At 38.9% G+C, this 15,221-nt stretch overlaps 1 protein-coding gene across 9 annotated transcripts in view; it reads left to right on the top strand.

Moving 5' to 3' along the window:
- The window catches only part of LOC139471512 (D-glucuronyl C5-epimerase-like), a 339,447-nt gene that overhangs the window by 250,937 nt on the left and 73,289 nt on the right, over positions 1-15,221 (top strand). For 7 of the 9 annotated variants that reach the window (XM_071253876.1, XM_071253877.1, XM_071253879.1 and 4 more), the window contains one exon: positions 718-875. The exons of 1 other annotated variant lie outside the window; for it this stretch is intronic. The gene's annotated coding sequence lies outside the window, so the exon portion shown is untranslated. The remainder of the gene's footprint in view (positions 1-717; positions 876-15,221) is intronic. One more of the 9 variants, XM_071253880.1, reaches the window with a different exon arrangement.

Here is a 15,221-nt window from a genome sequence, read left to right as displayed (position 1 = left end):
TGTTTAGAAATCAATCCCACAATTTCCATGTGAACATGCTTCATCAATGTAATCAAAGATTGAAATCAACATTACCACCTTTGGTGTTTTCGAAAGGGAAAGTGATAAGGTTGCCAGAAATCTTGCCATCTCATCCATAATTCACACCGTAGTGCAGCCCCCCTCGAATGAAAGGGGACTTTACAAAAATACAATCAGGCAATCATGTGTTGTATCGTCACAGGTAGGGAGTTCCTTGTTGAAAATATTCAACCTTCAAATCCATGGCAGATTCCCAGATCTGTGGAATATCTTCTATGGTAAGCAGTGCTAACTAACATCTGTGGTAGATCTTACTGTGGCATATCCACAAATATGTCAAATTAAGAATATAATATTATCCCAGTAAACATACCAAATTCTGTGAAAATGGAGTATTTTCATGCATCATGAATACTACTGTTAAATTAGGCCCTATATATTTTACTAGTAGTTCACAACAAAATTGCCCTAAAATTCAATGTTTGTTGACCAAAATGATATTCAAAACAAAATTGTAACTTTCAGATAAGCTGTAATTAATGAAAACAAACAACTGGAGGTTTTTGTTGTTAGAATCGAGAATTTGTTTTCTCAGTAAGAGTGGTGAGTAAGATCTCGTATGTTTTTTGCATTTCACTTGATTGCGAAACAGTTAGCACAATATTTCAAGAGTCATTTTATTTTTTCTAATTTCAGTTGTTTCTTGTTGGTCGGTAGGTCTCATAAACCAACTGAAAAAAATAAGGTCTAAAGGCTGCTGTGATTGCTGTCAATATTGATACTTGATGCCGTGATACACATCCCTTGATGTCAACATATCATCATCACGTCATCTATAACTGTAACTTGGGTAGGTAAAACAAATCTAATCTTTCAACCCAAAGAAAAAAATAATTAACGCCTTTGAAAATCACAGGCACAAACATTAAGCATTTGGTTCTTCACAGAGCTTGTCCTCTTGGGACTGAAACATTCCTGTAGTCATTCAATATGCTATGGTGGCTCTGTGTCTTATAGTTGGTGAAACAATTTCAACAGATGTTTAGTTTATTATTTACCCATTGAAAACACACAGTTCGTTCATTTTTCAACAAAGACTAAACCCTTGCAGACAAAGACGTTCCTGAATTCATTCACTATGTTATGGATGCTCTTAAACTTTGAGGGAGTAAAACATATTCTTTTTTCATTTTAATAGTCCAGATTGAAAATTACAGCCCCATCGTTTGGTTCCATACCAAAACTTTGTATTCCCTCGTGGATTCCAGAGTTCCCCAGGTGGAGCTGCTGTTTCCGTTTCTGTTGTTACCATGCTTTCCATCATTATAGAGATATGGATTTATTTATAAGGAAACTCATGTGTATTTATATGTAAGGCACCAAGATATGAACAAAAGAACATAGAGATGTTGATGTAATGCACTTGGACTTCCTGCCCGAGGTGGTGACTCGTCAAACTATCTTTAACCTTTCCATCCCAGCTTTCTATATCCTTCACATACCGCTTTCCTGTAAACTGAGTTTCTATTATTGAATCTGTCTGAAACCATGGAATGCTTGTCTGTTCAAACCCCATGTATGATCTATATAGTAAGTGGTAATTCAGTTGAAACGGTTTGCTTTTATCATGGCAGGACATATTGATATATGTTGTTACATGTTGCATTCTGTGTACCTTTTTATGATGCTATGACTTTGCCATGTCAGTACCTGTCAAAGTAGTCGCTCTATAAGTGCAATAATCTTGGACACAACATTAAACCCCATTACTCCTCACCTTACATATCAAAGTATGTGATTATTCTGTATGCTATGAAAATGCATCGTCAGCACATGTCAGAGTAGGTGGTAATTATGAAAATGCATTGTCAGCACATGTCAGAGTAGGTGGTAATTATGGAAATGCATTGTCAGCACAAATCAGAGTAGTGGTAATTATGAAATTGCATTGTCAGCACATGTCAGAGTAGGTGGTAATTATGAAAATGCATTGTCAGCAACTGTCAGAGTAGGTGGTAATTATGAAAATGCATTGTCAGAGTAGCTGGTAATTATGAAAATGCATTGTCAGCACATGTCAGAGTTGGTGGTAATTATGGAAATTCATTGTCAGCACATGTCAGAGTTGGTGGTTATTATGGAAATGTATTGTCAGCACAAATAAGAGTAGTGGTAATTATGAAAATGCTGTGTCAGCAGATATCAAAGTTGTGATAATTATGGAAATGCATTGTCAGCACATATCAGATCAGTGGTAATTATGAAAATGCTGTGTCAGCACATGTCAGAGTAGGTGGTAATTATGAAAGTGCATTGTCAGCACAAATCAGAGTAGGTGGTAATTATGAAATACATTATCAGCATATATCAGATTGGTGGTAATTATGAAAATGATTTGTCAGCATATATCACATGGTTCTTGTGTTGACTATGGTTTACCTTGGTCATGCTGTGACAATGCTGCGTCAGCACATATTGGAGTAGGTGGTTATTGTGTTGACTACGGCACATGGCATTTTGCCCATACTCCATGTGAGCCGTCTTGTTATTTCTTGGTGTTTACAAGTGATGCTTGGTTGTAACAGCAACCTTTCATCGGGATGTTGCAGGAAATTTAGAAAACATGGACGGGAATTCCGGTGCAAACAAATTCAGAATATTGCTGAATTTCAGATTTAAAGTTTAGTGCAAAAAAGCTGACTATCAACTGAAGAGCAAGAGGCCTCAAATGTTCAAATGTGTCTGTTTGTCTTGCTATTACATTAAAAGAATTAGTTTGATTTCAATTTCAAATATATTTTCAATATGCACGTAACACCTAACATATGGGAGTGAAGTGAATGAGTTGGCATTGAACAGTATTCCAGTTTTATCACGTGTCAGCCTAATGTGGGAGGAAAGCCCGAAGTGATGCAGGTCTCAGACGTTTACCACTTCAGGGAAACCCGCAGGCACGGGTATGGTGCTGTGAAACCTTGAAACATAACCTCTTTGGTGAAACCTCAGGCATGATACTGACAAACCTGGAACACAGGAGCAATCGAGATCTGAACCCATGGTCAGAGGTTTGTGGCATGCCTAAGGGACACAACTCTGCCTAGCAGTTTGGTGCCCAAGGTGACTGGGCACCCCTTTCCCCAGATCATGTGAATTGGTGAGTCCTTCATGTCTGTTTAGCGCTGACAGACTGAGGATTAGACTAACATTAAGTTCCATAAATAAAGTTATCTTTTTTGAAATTATGTATCAACAAAATAAAAATCACAAAATCCAAATGAAGCCAAGGGACCCGTTCCACAAAGCGATCTTAGCACTACGACTACCGTAAGTTTATGTTAAAGTATGGGAGTTATGATTGTCTCATCGCTAAGATCACCTAGAGCTAAGGCAGTTGCGATTCCTTTTTTAATTTATTCTCTAGAAGACAGGGGGCGGTCGGGTAGCCTAGCGGTTAAAGCGTTCGCTCGACACGCCAAAGACCCGGGTTCGATTCCCGACATGGGTACAATGTGTGAAGCCCATTTCTGGTGTCCCCCCCGCTGGAATGCTGGAATATTGCTAAAAGCGGCGTAAAACCATACTCACTCACTCACTCTAGAAGACAGAAGGAGACAGACTAACTGAAGATAGTAAATATCATTATGACCTTGCGGTTCTTTAGACCACTCTCCCCTCATGTCCCCCAATGCTGTGTACTGCAATCCACTCTGCAATCTCTGTGAAAATCCGTGTTAGAATTGGCTTTCAGCAACCCGTGCTTACTGCAAGCAGAGACAAATGGGATCAGGTGCTCAGACTCACTGATGAGCTTCATGCATGTCACTGTAATTAATTGCATAGATCAATGCTCATGGTGTAAATCACTGTATTGTCTGATCCAGACATGATTATTTGACTGCTGTCACATACTAGTATATGGAATATTGCGAAGAGCTGGGTTAAAATGCTCTCACACCCTTGAGTAGCTTGAACATGCTTTAAACCCTAATGTCTTCGTATCTCTGGACAAAAATGATCAACAGTTTTAAGGAGAAAATAATAATGGAAACAAGAAATTAATTTCAGGAAAGCCATTTCACCTGACTCTTTGAAGCTATTTGAAGCACAATGTCTCCCTAATCAACGCATCTATATACCGTATTCGACATAATAAGGGCCCACGGCGATATTTGTTAATATATTTGCTAGTGAACAATTCCAATTAGCACCCCTTTAGATTGATCAATGTACGCAATACCTATTTACTTGTGTATAAATATGTGTGTTATATGCATCCTTAATTATGGGCAATAAAATTGTTCAGTTAGACTTACTGTATTCAACGTAATAAGTGCCCCGCTCTAATAAGCTCCCATGATGATATTTGCTAATATATTGGCTAGTGAACAATCCCAATCATCACCCCTTCCGATAGATCAATGTACACAAGATTTATTTATTTCGGTATAATACGCACTTGTGTGTTACATGAACCCTTAATTATGGGCAATTAAATTCTGGTAAAATATATCTGTCGTATATAAACATTTCAGGCTGTCAGCATAAACCACGAAATTTACGATCTTTCAACTCTGTTGTTTTCCATCAAAATAATATTCTAATAAGAGCCCCCTATTTCTAATTTTGAGAGTGCCCTGGGCGCTTTTTACGTCGAATACGGTACTGGTATCAAAGTAAAAGGGGATGTTTTATTAATGTGTTCTGTGTGGCAGGATTTCCGTGTGTTCTCTATGGACAAACTCTCTGATACTAATGTGAGGGTTTTGAAAGGATGGACATGTTAATTACCGAGTCACTGACATATACTACTCAAAACAAGTTCAAGAACACCCGATATTTTCATGTGACTATAGTTAATCTGTCACAGCCATATGAAAAAATCAGTTTTCTTTAAAAATGTTGACTTTAATTGGGAACATTTCAAGGAGGACATGGAAGATCATCATTGATTTTTTTTAATTTGTTCTTGGCTTTTACTCTTGAAAATATGGCAGGAAAAGTTGTATGGAATGTATGATGTACAACTGGTGCCATTTTGTCTGTCTTATCAGAACGTATTTTGCATCCAATTTGTTCTATGTTTGTTCAAATGAGATGTGTTTTAAGGAAAATAACTGTTTTTGTAGCTTTGATTGAGTGCTTGTATTGACAGTAAATTATTCAGTTTGGTTTGAGATTCAACCAAAATGTTCAATATTCTGCTTTCCTAACCACTAAATATAATATGGCTCCCACTTAATAATACAAGTCCTTTTATTTGAATGTTTAGAATACTTAAATTCTTTCACACTCTCTTCTCATAAAGAAGAATCTGCTTTGATACAGTCTAGACTATTTTCCCCACAAGTTCTATTACTGTCTAGATATCATCAACTGAATCTTAATCTTCAAGGCTCCCATAGGAAATCAAATTTACATGGTTGGAATTTCAAAGCAGAGTTAAGATTTCCTCAAGGTACATCTGCTGCTGGGGTCTATTTATTCCCTCCAGTCATCAATTGTCCCTGCAGTCGTTCTATTAAAGGATCTACTGACCCAGCTTGCTAATTATTGGTTCTCTGGCAAACCAAATGTTCTCTATCATTAGCAGATAACCATTTTCCCACTAATGAGGGTTTCTGTTTTAGAAGGCCTTTTATTACCGTGTCAAGTTGGTGGAGATAGTTTGTGAAAGATTTATCAACCTTAAGAGCCTTGTTGGTTTAAGATTTAAATAATACTGTTTTAGTAGGATTGTGAAGACTTTAAATGTTTTTTTCTGTCTTTAATGCTTCACTAGATTGAGCCTTTAGATTGTCACCCTGACTTTTGTGATGACCTTTTCATTGTTGTCTACCTTTTGGTATCACAAGAGGCATGGCTGACGATGCTGTTAAGGCCCCATAATCTGATGTACAGAGTTGCACCCTTTAGCTGTCCCAGAATCCAGTGATAGTGATCCTTGGTCTATCAACATCATTCTTAATTCAATAATCTTCATTTTACTTGGAGTTTTCTTCCTACATAAGCTGACTCGCTGAATGGGGAGTCGATACAGTAAAGTGCCACTTACCCTGACTCTTTGGTTCTGGCAAGAACGTCTTGAAATAACATGAAACATTTACAGCATTCAAATACATGCAACCTTCACTTAGATTTGGAAACAAACTAAGAGTGTTTGTAACATTTTCAACTGGTCTCCAGCACAGACTTGTTCATGAAACATTTGTCTTGTCTTTCATTCAAAATTTTGACAAACATTTAGTCCAAGAATAAAGTTCTCTTTTTTCAAAATATATCTACAAAATAAATAAATAAAATCCATCTGGAGTCAGGAACAGTATTTAATTTCAAATCTGAGACAATCCATCTGGCCAAATAATTTCTAGTTGATTGATATATTAATATTTTCTTTGGTGTCTGAATTAACATTATCTGTTGATGACAATAAAGAGATTCTCTGGGCTTCTTTATGTTACATATAAAGAGAAAACTCAAATACATTTTGTTGTTGATAACAATTTCACAGAAGTAATGTTGGTCTACCACCTGACTTGTTCTGTACATAGCATTAAACTTTTCTGTCTTGATGTTGGCACAAACAGCAGGAGGTGATTCTATAGAATTTACATCTGATGAGCTCTTTCTGTAGACATTAATTATCTTATATAAATATTTAACTTTGGAGCAGAAATTCAAAGAATCGAAACTAATTTCACCACTTCATCACTTGGGAATTTGAAGAGATTTTGTAAATGTTGAACACTTGAGAAAGTATTTCCAGCGAGGATTCATCGGTTTAAGCCCATCTCATTCACTTCTGTTCAGTTTTCGTATTCCAAAGTTTTCCTCATCATTGTTTGATGTTTTTCCTCTTTCATCAGTGATCGTGTTTCTTGAGTGTGATGTCTTTTCCAAAATGCCTGCATGCAGTTTGTGATTATTTTTAATGCAGACTAATGTCTTTGCCCTGACTGCTAATTATCAGGAAAACTGCAGCAAATAGTTTATTCTTAATTTCAGGGTTTATACTTGTCGGGGATATGGCCGTCCTTCAGGAAAATAGGTTTCCCTTAATTGGAGAGTATATTGGTGGCAGACAAATACTGGATCTTTAGAACCACAACGTGTACCAGCTCTTTTGGATTTAAATGACCTGTCATGTATTTAGGATAATGGTTATCCAGATGATTAGGGAAATGTATTTATGATAATGGTTAGCGAAATGATTAGGGAAAATGACTTTGTCATGAAATAAGGTGCATATCTCCAAGATTAGATTTGGGTTTCAGGCTTACATTTCCTGTAAATGATAGAGAAAATGTTTATTTGCAACTTGTGTTTAGAATGGGTCTAAGAGTTGAAAATGCTTGAATTCTGTTTCCGAAAAGGTCAAACACGACATCATGATTGAAATAGTAGAACTGGACCGTCACAATGGCCACTCAAACCGCCTCCATGGTCTAGTGGATAGAGCTACTGCCTAGAGAGCAGAAAGTCTGGGGTTCGATCCCCGGCTGCGTCATATTTCAAAAGATGGTACTTGTTGTGACCCTGCCTGGTGCTCAGCATAAAGAGGTTAAAAAAAGGACTGGTTGGTATACTGTATCTGAGTAGGGTATCTATGTTAAACTGCGGCATGGTACCTCAGCGGGCTGGCCAGAATGTCATTCAGTGATTCATGACTCGATTATTGACAGGCCTCTGAGATATTGATAGAATATTATTACTGTGCTCAGCTGCAGGTTTTCCTGGTCACAGTATAGCTCTGTGGTCCAGTAGATAGAGTGTCTGCCCAGAGAGCGAAAGGTCTTGGCTTTGATCCCCTGACGCATCATACCAAAAGACGTTAAAAGATGGTACTTGTTGTTACCCTGCCTGGCATTTGGCATTGAGGGGATAAACCAAGGACTGTGACATGGTATCTCAGTGGGCTAGCACTATAAAATCAGCATTAGTCCGTACTAGTACAAGCAGGCACACACACACGTTAAACCTAACTCACTCACTCACTCAGACTGGTTTGTCTGGCCCAGGTTTGATGATTTAGGGGCTGTCCTGATGTTGATGGAATATTAAACAAATGTCGCTCAGTCATCCAGACTTCCATGTGGTATTGTCTGTGCTCATAATTGGTTATATCACTCAACATGGCCAAGTGTTTACTCAATAAATCCTCTCCACCAGGAGGGGAGTAGTCCTCACCCCTGACATCTGCTCGGGTTTCACAAGGTCCACTGTAGACCCTGCTGAGTGGTTATTGTAGGAGCGGACCTAATTAAACAGGGTCTTCCTAATGGGCAGTGAGCATGAAGGATATTTTGACCAACTGTTGGCTATTACCTGCCAATACATCATGTTATGACTGGAGTACTGTTCAAAGTGGAATAAGACCCGTGGAGAACTGGGGTAGAATAGGTCTTCAGCAAAGTGGTAGACCTGTGTAGATTCGGGGTAGAATAGGTCTTCAGCAAAGTGGTAGACCCATGAAGAATGCGACTATGCTTTTTGTAAGAGGCGACCAATGGGTGGATACTCCCAATTGTATGGATAGATGCACATGATATCAATCACTGGATTGTCTGGTCCAGACTCAATTTACAGACCGCCGTCATATAGCTGGAATATTGCTGACTGCAGCGTTGAACAACAAACAAACAATCAAAGTGGAATTAAACTCTCTCACTTATTCACTAACCAACACACTAAGGCACCCACCCACCAGATAGAGTATACAACTCCACGAATAATGAGAAACCAGCATTTAAGTATCATGGCAACACTTCAGTATTCTTACCAATCCTTCTACAGAGAGCTAGGGGCGGTCGGGTAGCCTTGTGGTTAAAGCGTTTACTCGTCATGCCGAAGACCCGGGTTCGATTCCTGACATGGGTACAATGTGTGAAGCCCATATCTGGTGTCCCCCGCCTTGATATTGCTGGAAAATTGCTGAAAGCGGCGTAAAACAATACTCACTCACACTACAGAAAACTCCTCAAAGTTCAATTGAGAGCAAAAGAAGCTGTAAACTAAAATACTGAAAATGAAGCCCATAGGAAGTGTGTTCAAGCTGGCCATTGATGCACAGATCTCTTAAAACACTTTTATCCAAATAGCAGCTCTTAAATGACAAATATTTGGTTATAACGAGCCAGCCCATGGCTGCAACGAATCGAGAGGAGAGCGCTGATTGTACAAATTATTCGGCAAAGACATTTCGTTTCTGATTTCCACAGACTGTTAAGTCATTAAGGCGACGATGCTATTTTTATGGAGGTTTTCAAACAATTGCTGTGGATATCTTCTTGTTGGGCAGGTGGGAGGTTTGTGCCAGACAGCTCAAACTCCCAACACCACCATTAATGGTGTAGCTTATGTTCACTGTGAGTACTTGAAAGAGGAGAACTAGTTCCTGAGGCTATTTTACATTGGATGTTGAGGGAACATTTGTCTTGGAAGAGAAACAGTGTTAAGGACACAGGTGGAGCTTTGGTAGGGCATATTGTCAGCAAGGTGATGTGGTAAGACATATCAGACACAGCTTTTTAGAAAGAACCAAATGGGAAAAACCTGGTCAATAATAGGTGGAGATGATTAAAACAAAATAAGCTTTTCAGATTTAGACTTTTTCTGTGCATTTTGCATAAATGTTAACAGATGAAATGAGCACATGCACACGCACATGCACATGCACATGCACATGCACATGCGCACACACAAACATACATGGACAAAATCTGTACAGGCTGGGTGTTAGTCTGTCAAACAGACCCTGAAACAAATATATCCAAAACAGCCCATGCAAGTCTGTAATGTTTGGAAAGTCTAGATTACTGCAGAAAATGAAAGAAAGTCTCTGGGCTCCTTTTTATTATATTTTATAACTATTATTTAACAACTGTTTTTTCTGTAAAATTTGTTCATATCAGGGACGAGATGTTAGTCTAGTTGGATGTTGACTCTGTTTTATATGCATACAATCCTTAAACTATAGGTTTGGCAAACTGTCACTTCAAAAATAGCCAATTCTTTTAACCAAAGAATAACCAAATATTGCCTTAGATTTGAATCTACTGTTTTTTTCGTCGGGGGGGTAAGTGAGAAAATAGTCCAGCCTTATTACTGTGTCAATTACTGAGTCTGTGCCTTACAAACCAATGATTGACAGCATGAGCAACCACCCACGCTATCAGTGTACAAAGTCACAGAGCCTGACCACCAAACCTCTTTTGTATCATTTACGGTTTCATTAGCAAATATATTAACAAACATACATCTCTCTCTCTCTCTTTCTCTCTCACCTTTATGGTTTGCCAAGCAAATGATCCTCTCCACTCTCCCGGAGTCCCCAAGGGGTTGGTTGTTTTCTGTTGTTCAGTGATACTGGCTTGTCAGGTTGGGTGTGTCCTGTCTCATAGCATTAAGCCAGCGAACATTTCACCACGCTCTCCTACACAGGCAAAGTGCCTGCAAGGGGATCCCTCTCTGTTTAGTCTTCCTTTTGATCACATCACTTAGTAAAAATCTACACTTTTTCCACATGAATTAATTGTAATAGTGTGTTCGTTTCACCTCCACTTAGCGCCCCATGGCTGGACTTGTACCCAAGGGAGCTCTTATTAAACCATCACTCTCTCAACAATCCATGTTTTAAATAGGTTGTCACTACAATGTGATCTGTTGGTGATGCATTTTAGAATTTAATTTTTGTGTAATCTAAGTATAGAAAAGTTGTTTTTGAAGGGTGAATGATTTTTCATGACATTGAAAGTGTTGTAGTCCCAGACCATGAAATAGCTGCCTCGGGATATCCATATAGAAGTTCTTCCATCTTTAGCTGATATTCTGTTTCCCAGTCATAAACTTGGTGAAGCAATCTTTTTGCATGGTACTCTAGTCCAATTTAGTAAAACTTTGTGTTTGTAGAATTTCATTATTTATTTTTAAAGAAGTTAAATAAATACCAAAACGTTCGTGATACATACATTCAATTTTGCAGACATTAGTTAGAGGATATTTACATTACTGGAGACATTATAGGCATATAATATGCTGTATTTGGCATTTCTATGAAAACTTGTGAGTCTTTGTGAATTTCTCAATCACCAGGTAATAACTATTTTTTCCTCACAAAAGTTATACGATGTAATGTGACTTTTGATTGGATGCCTGGCTCTGAAGAATCCTTCTTGTAACATTGTATTGTATGATTCTAACACTGTCCAATGCATGCCTCAAAGTTTTTAACTTTTTTTCGAATCGTGTTCAATATATTTGATATCAAATGTCACTCAGGGGAAATTCTCTATATATAAACAGAAACTCAAGTCACCAAGTTGCTTTTATTTGTTGAAAGAAACCTAGATCTTGTTCTATTTGTGTTTTCTTTTTGACAACTGGTGTGGGACATATCTACAGATTAATGCAGCCTCTCCTGAGACTGTCATGGCCCCAGGGGTCTGTAATGAGGGTGAGGATGGGGACATCGCTGTTGCTGGTGCCGCTGTGTTGTCCCAGCAGGGGAGAGATTGATCTGGCGGGGCTGGTTATATATGTGTCTATTATTCAAGTGTTCAGGCTGGATGTTACCCTGGGTTGTACGGCCATGATGGGAGGGGCTGAACTGGTGTTGATTTGTAAGTAAATATTGCATAATGGTAGGTCCCTCCCTCTGAAACAGTCTGCACTGTGTGGTCGGGCCAAGGGAACTGGAAAGTGTTTGTAGTTGCACAAACTTCTCTCCCTACATAAAGCTGTATTGCCTTTCGAGTGCATATGTATCCTGTGTATATGACTGAATAAAAATTTATACAAAACCCAACTTCTCTCCCTAAGTAAAAGAAGTTTGCTTTTCAGTCCTTATGATGTCCTTGAGTTGATTGTAAAAGGGTGCAGTACAAAAGCTGTTGAGTTTGGAATTGTTTTGGTTTTTTTTCTGTTTTAGCAGGATTATACATTTGTTCAGATTGTTATAAATATTTACTGCTTATTGCAGGATTGTTTGTGTACAGGTTTGTAAAGTTGGGATGTCTGTTTTATTGATTTTTGTAGGATTGCAAGCATGTTTAGCTTGTAAGGTTATGAACATAATGAAAATCGTTTTTCAATGCTCTCAGCCTGATTGCAATTGTGTTGAAATTTGTAACATGAGTATTGTGTTTAATTGCCGTCAGCAGGGTTTTAAGAGGGATTGAAACATTATTAATGTTGTTTTTCAAACCTTTGCCAAACTGTAGCATGCAATGAAGGCGTACCCAGATGTGACGTGCTATCACTGCTACCACTAGGCTATTGTCCATAGCTTATTGTAGTGTAGGATGGGAATATCAAGTTACATATGTGAGTGCATTGCAAGTGATTCCGTGGCATTTGATTGGCTAACCAAGCAATTTGTTTACATTTACATTTCCATATTTAGAAAATCTTGCCATGGCTACTGCCTGACTGCTGTTCACTGATTGGGTGATTATAGAAAGGACATGGCTTGTGTTACATCATTGCGATGAACGATGTCTTTAGTTAATTTTGGTTAATTTTTTAATAAGCAGCCTGTGATGTTATTATTGTATTTAGTTTTAAGAGTGAGTGAGTGAGTGAGTGGGAGGAAAGCCCAAAGTGATGCAGGATTCAGACGTCTACCACTTCGATGAAACCCACAAGCAAACCTAGAAACATAATCGGGTCGAACTGGGACGCAACTCTGCACAGCGAATCGCGGCGTCTTAGACAACTGGACCACCCGTGCCCCCTATTTTTAAGAACAGACTTCAAAATGTTTTTGGGTTTATTCAGTGAGGATAAGATAAGATATGGAAAGAAACATTCCATTACGGAACATATAAACGTTTTACATATATACATGACCTTGAAGATCCAGGGTAGAATAGGTCTTCAGCAAACCATGCTTGTCTTAAAAGGCGACAAACGGGATCAAGTGTTAAGGCTCACTGACTTGGTTGATGCATGTCATCATATCCCAGTTGCATGGATTGATGCTTATGATGTCAATCACTGGATTGTCTGGTACGGACTCAATTATTTTCAGACCACCATCATTAACTGGAAAGTATCTGAATGTAGCATTAAACAACACACAAACAAACAAATATTTATATGTAAAACCAGCGTGCACACATTGCATAAATCTGCAGCGTTTTTACAGTGTGCACACCGTTTCTTACATTAATACCTCCATACCTCTAACATTATTATACGCGATGTTGACAACTTTGCCTTCCTTAAGTCCCTGCTGCCAACTATGTGACACGCGTTGGAAGAATGCAAGCCTTCAGTTCACCAAGGTTATCAGTTTCTTGAGGTAACAGTCGTATGAAATATATCATCAAATTTGCTTTATCGGTTTAGTCAAGGACGGAGCCCCTTTTTTCAGAGAGACCTTCAGGTTACGACTCTCTAGTGCATGATGAACTGTGGGCATTAGAACAGTCCTTGCTGAGACCACTTTGTGAATATGGATCCTGTTTTCTAAAGTACCTGTGTGGCCTTGTATTAGATCACTGACTTTGTGTGTTGGCGATTACGTGCATCATTCTGACTGTATGTGTTCGAATACCCAAAAGTACTAGAATATGTACTTTACTAAGAAAGTGTAATTCCAAATTGTTAGGTATCAGGGGGCGGTCGGGTAGCCTAGCGGTTAAAGCGTTCGCTCGTCACGCCAAAGTCCCGGGTTTGATTCCCGACATGGGTACAATGTGTGAAGCCCATTTCTGGTGTCCCCCGCCGTGATGTTGCAGGAGTATTGCTAAAAGCGGCGTACTCACCATACTCACTCACTCACTCACTGTTAGGTATCAGTCCTGATCACAAAGGATGATGAGGATCTAGAAAGTGTAGCACTGTTGACAACTTGAATTGATGGACCACCCCTCTTCAAGACAAACAAAGTGATGTGTCAATCCACATTATTAATCTTCAGAAATGGAATATATTTTAAGCTGTCAGTGGATTTAATACAAATTTCAATAACTGAATGTGACTCAACATTAAATCCTATTTGTTGAGCTCCAACGTTTTGTGGTGTCTCTGGTTTTGAAGAGAAGGTGATCTTAAGGTGTCTCTTGAAAATAGGACCTCCATCACTGTGCTAAAAAGTTCAGTGAACATTCTCCTTAAATGACAAGGCTTTATTCAATTTTAAAAATAATTATAGTATTTAGGGATAAAAGGTTTTATGAAACAGCTACTTCTAATCCATGGAACACCTCTGCGAACATTACTTTCAAAGAATGGCCATTACTGTTTCTATACATTAACAGGGGAGGTGTAATTTCATCAGCAACCTCACACGGGATATTTTCCAGAGGGCTTGTCAAACTGCCCTGGTTACGTACTATTAGTCATGAAAATCTCTTTTAAGAAATATCTTGTGACTGTCTAGCCATACCTTTACAGATATATCATGGCTCCCAAATAATGAGCCAGTTGTCAGTATAGATTTTCCATCTCACTGATTCTGTTAGTGAAGATGAGGGAGGAACAGTTGTTATCACCATGGAAATGTAGACTGTGTTCCACATTGTTCATTTGGGGTCTGTGTGTAATACTGGCCTGGACAGCAGAGGAGGATGTTGTGCAGGCATGGATGGGTCCTGTGGCGGGAGGGGAGGGGGAATGAGAGAAAATATGGATATCACCTGGGAAATGTAGACAGCGTTGTACCTATTCATTTGGGGTCTGTGTGTAATACTGGCCTGGAGAGCAGAGGATGATACTGTGAGTGCGTGGAAGGGCGCTGTGGTGGGATGGGGGAGGGAGGGGGAGTCTGAAGTCAGTGTCTGCAAGTTTGTGGATTTTGGAATCAGTTGTGGTTAAAGGGAGGGGTGGAATTTAGACAGATGGGAATAGTTATTGGTAGTTTGTTGAATGAACATGCCCAGGATATTTGGGGAAGTGGTTGTTATAGAGAGAGCCAGGTTGATATGGGTGGGGAATGTTGCCTGGGGATGTGAGGAAGAGATGCTTCGTTGTATATTATTGGGGACAAGATATGAGACGAATGGGGTTTGGGGAACTCCTGTTCATCCACGGCTCTATTAAATGATGCATTCTTAGCACTACGATCATAAGTCGGTTAGAATATGTGAGTTAAGATAATTTATTTGTGGCATTAAACATCTTTATTGATAGGATCCATAGCGATCTTAATGCTAAGACTGTTGCTCTATTTCATGGACCCATGGCCTCATTCCACCAGCTGA

Source organism: Haliotis cracherodii, unplaced genomic scaffold (genome assembly GCF_022045235.1).
Source record: "Haliotis cracherodii isolate W230 unplaced genomic scaffold, xgHalCrac1.p SCAF_23, whole genome shotgun sequence".
Classification (NCBI taxonomy): Eukaryota; Metazoa; Mollusca; class Gastropoda; order Lepetellida; family Haliotidae; genus Haliotis; species Haliotis cracherodii.
This window is presented reverse-complemented; position numbering and strand designations above follow the sequence as displayed.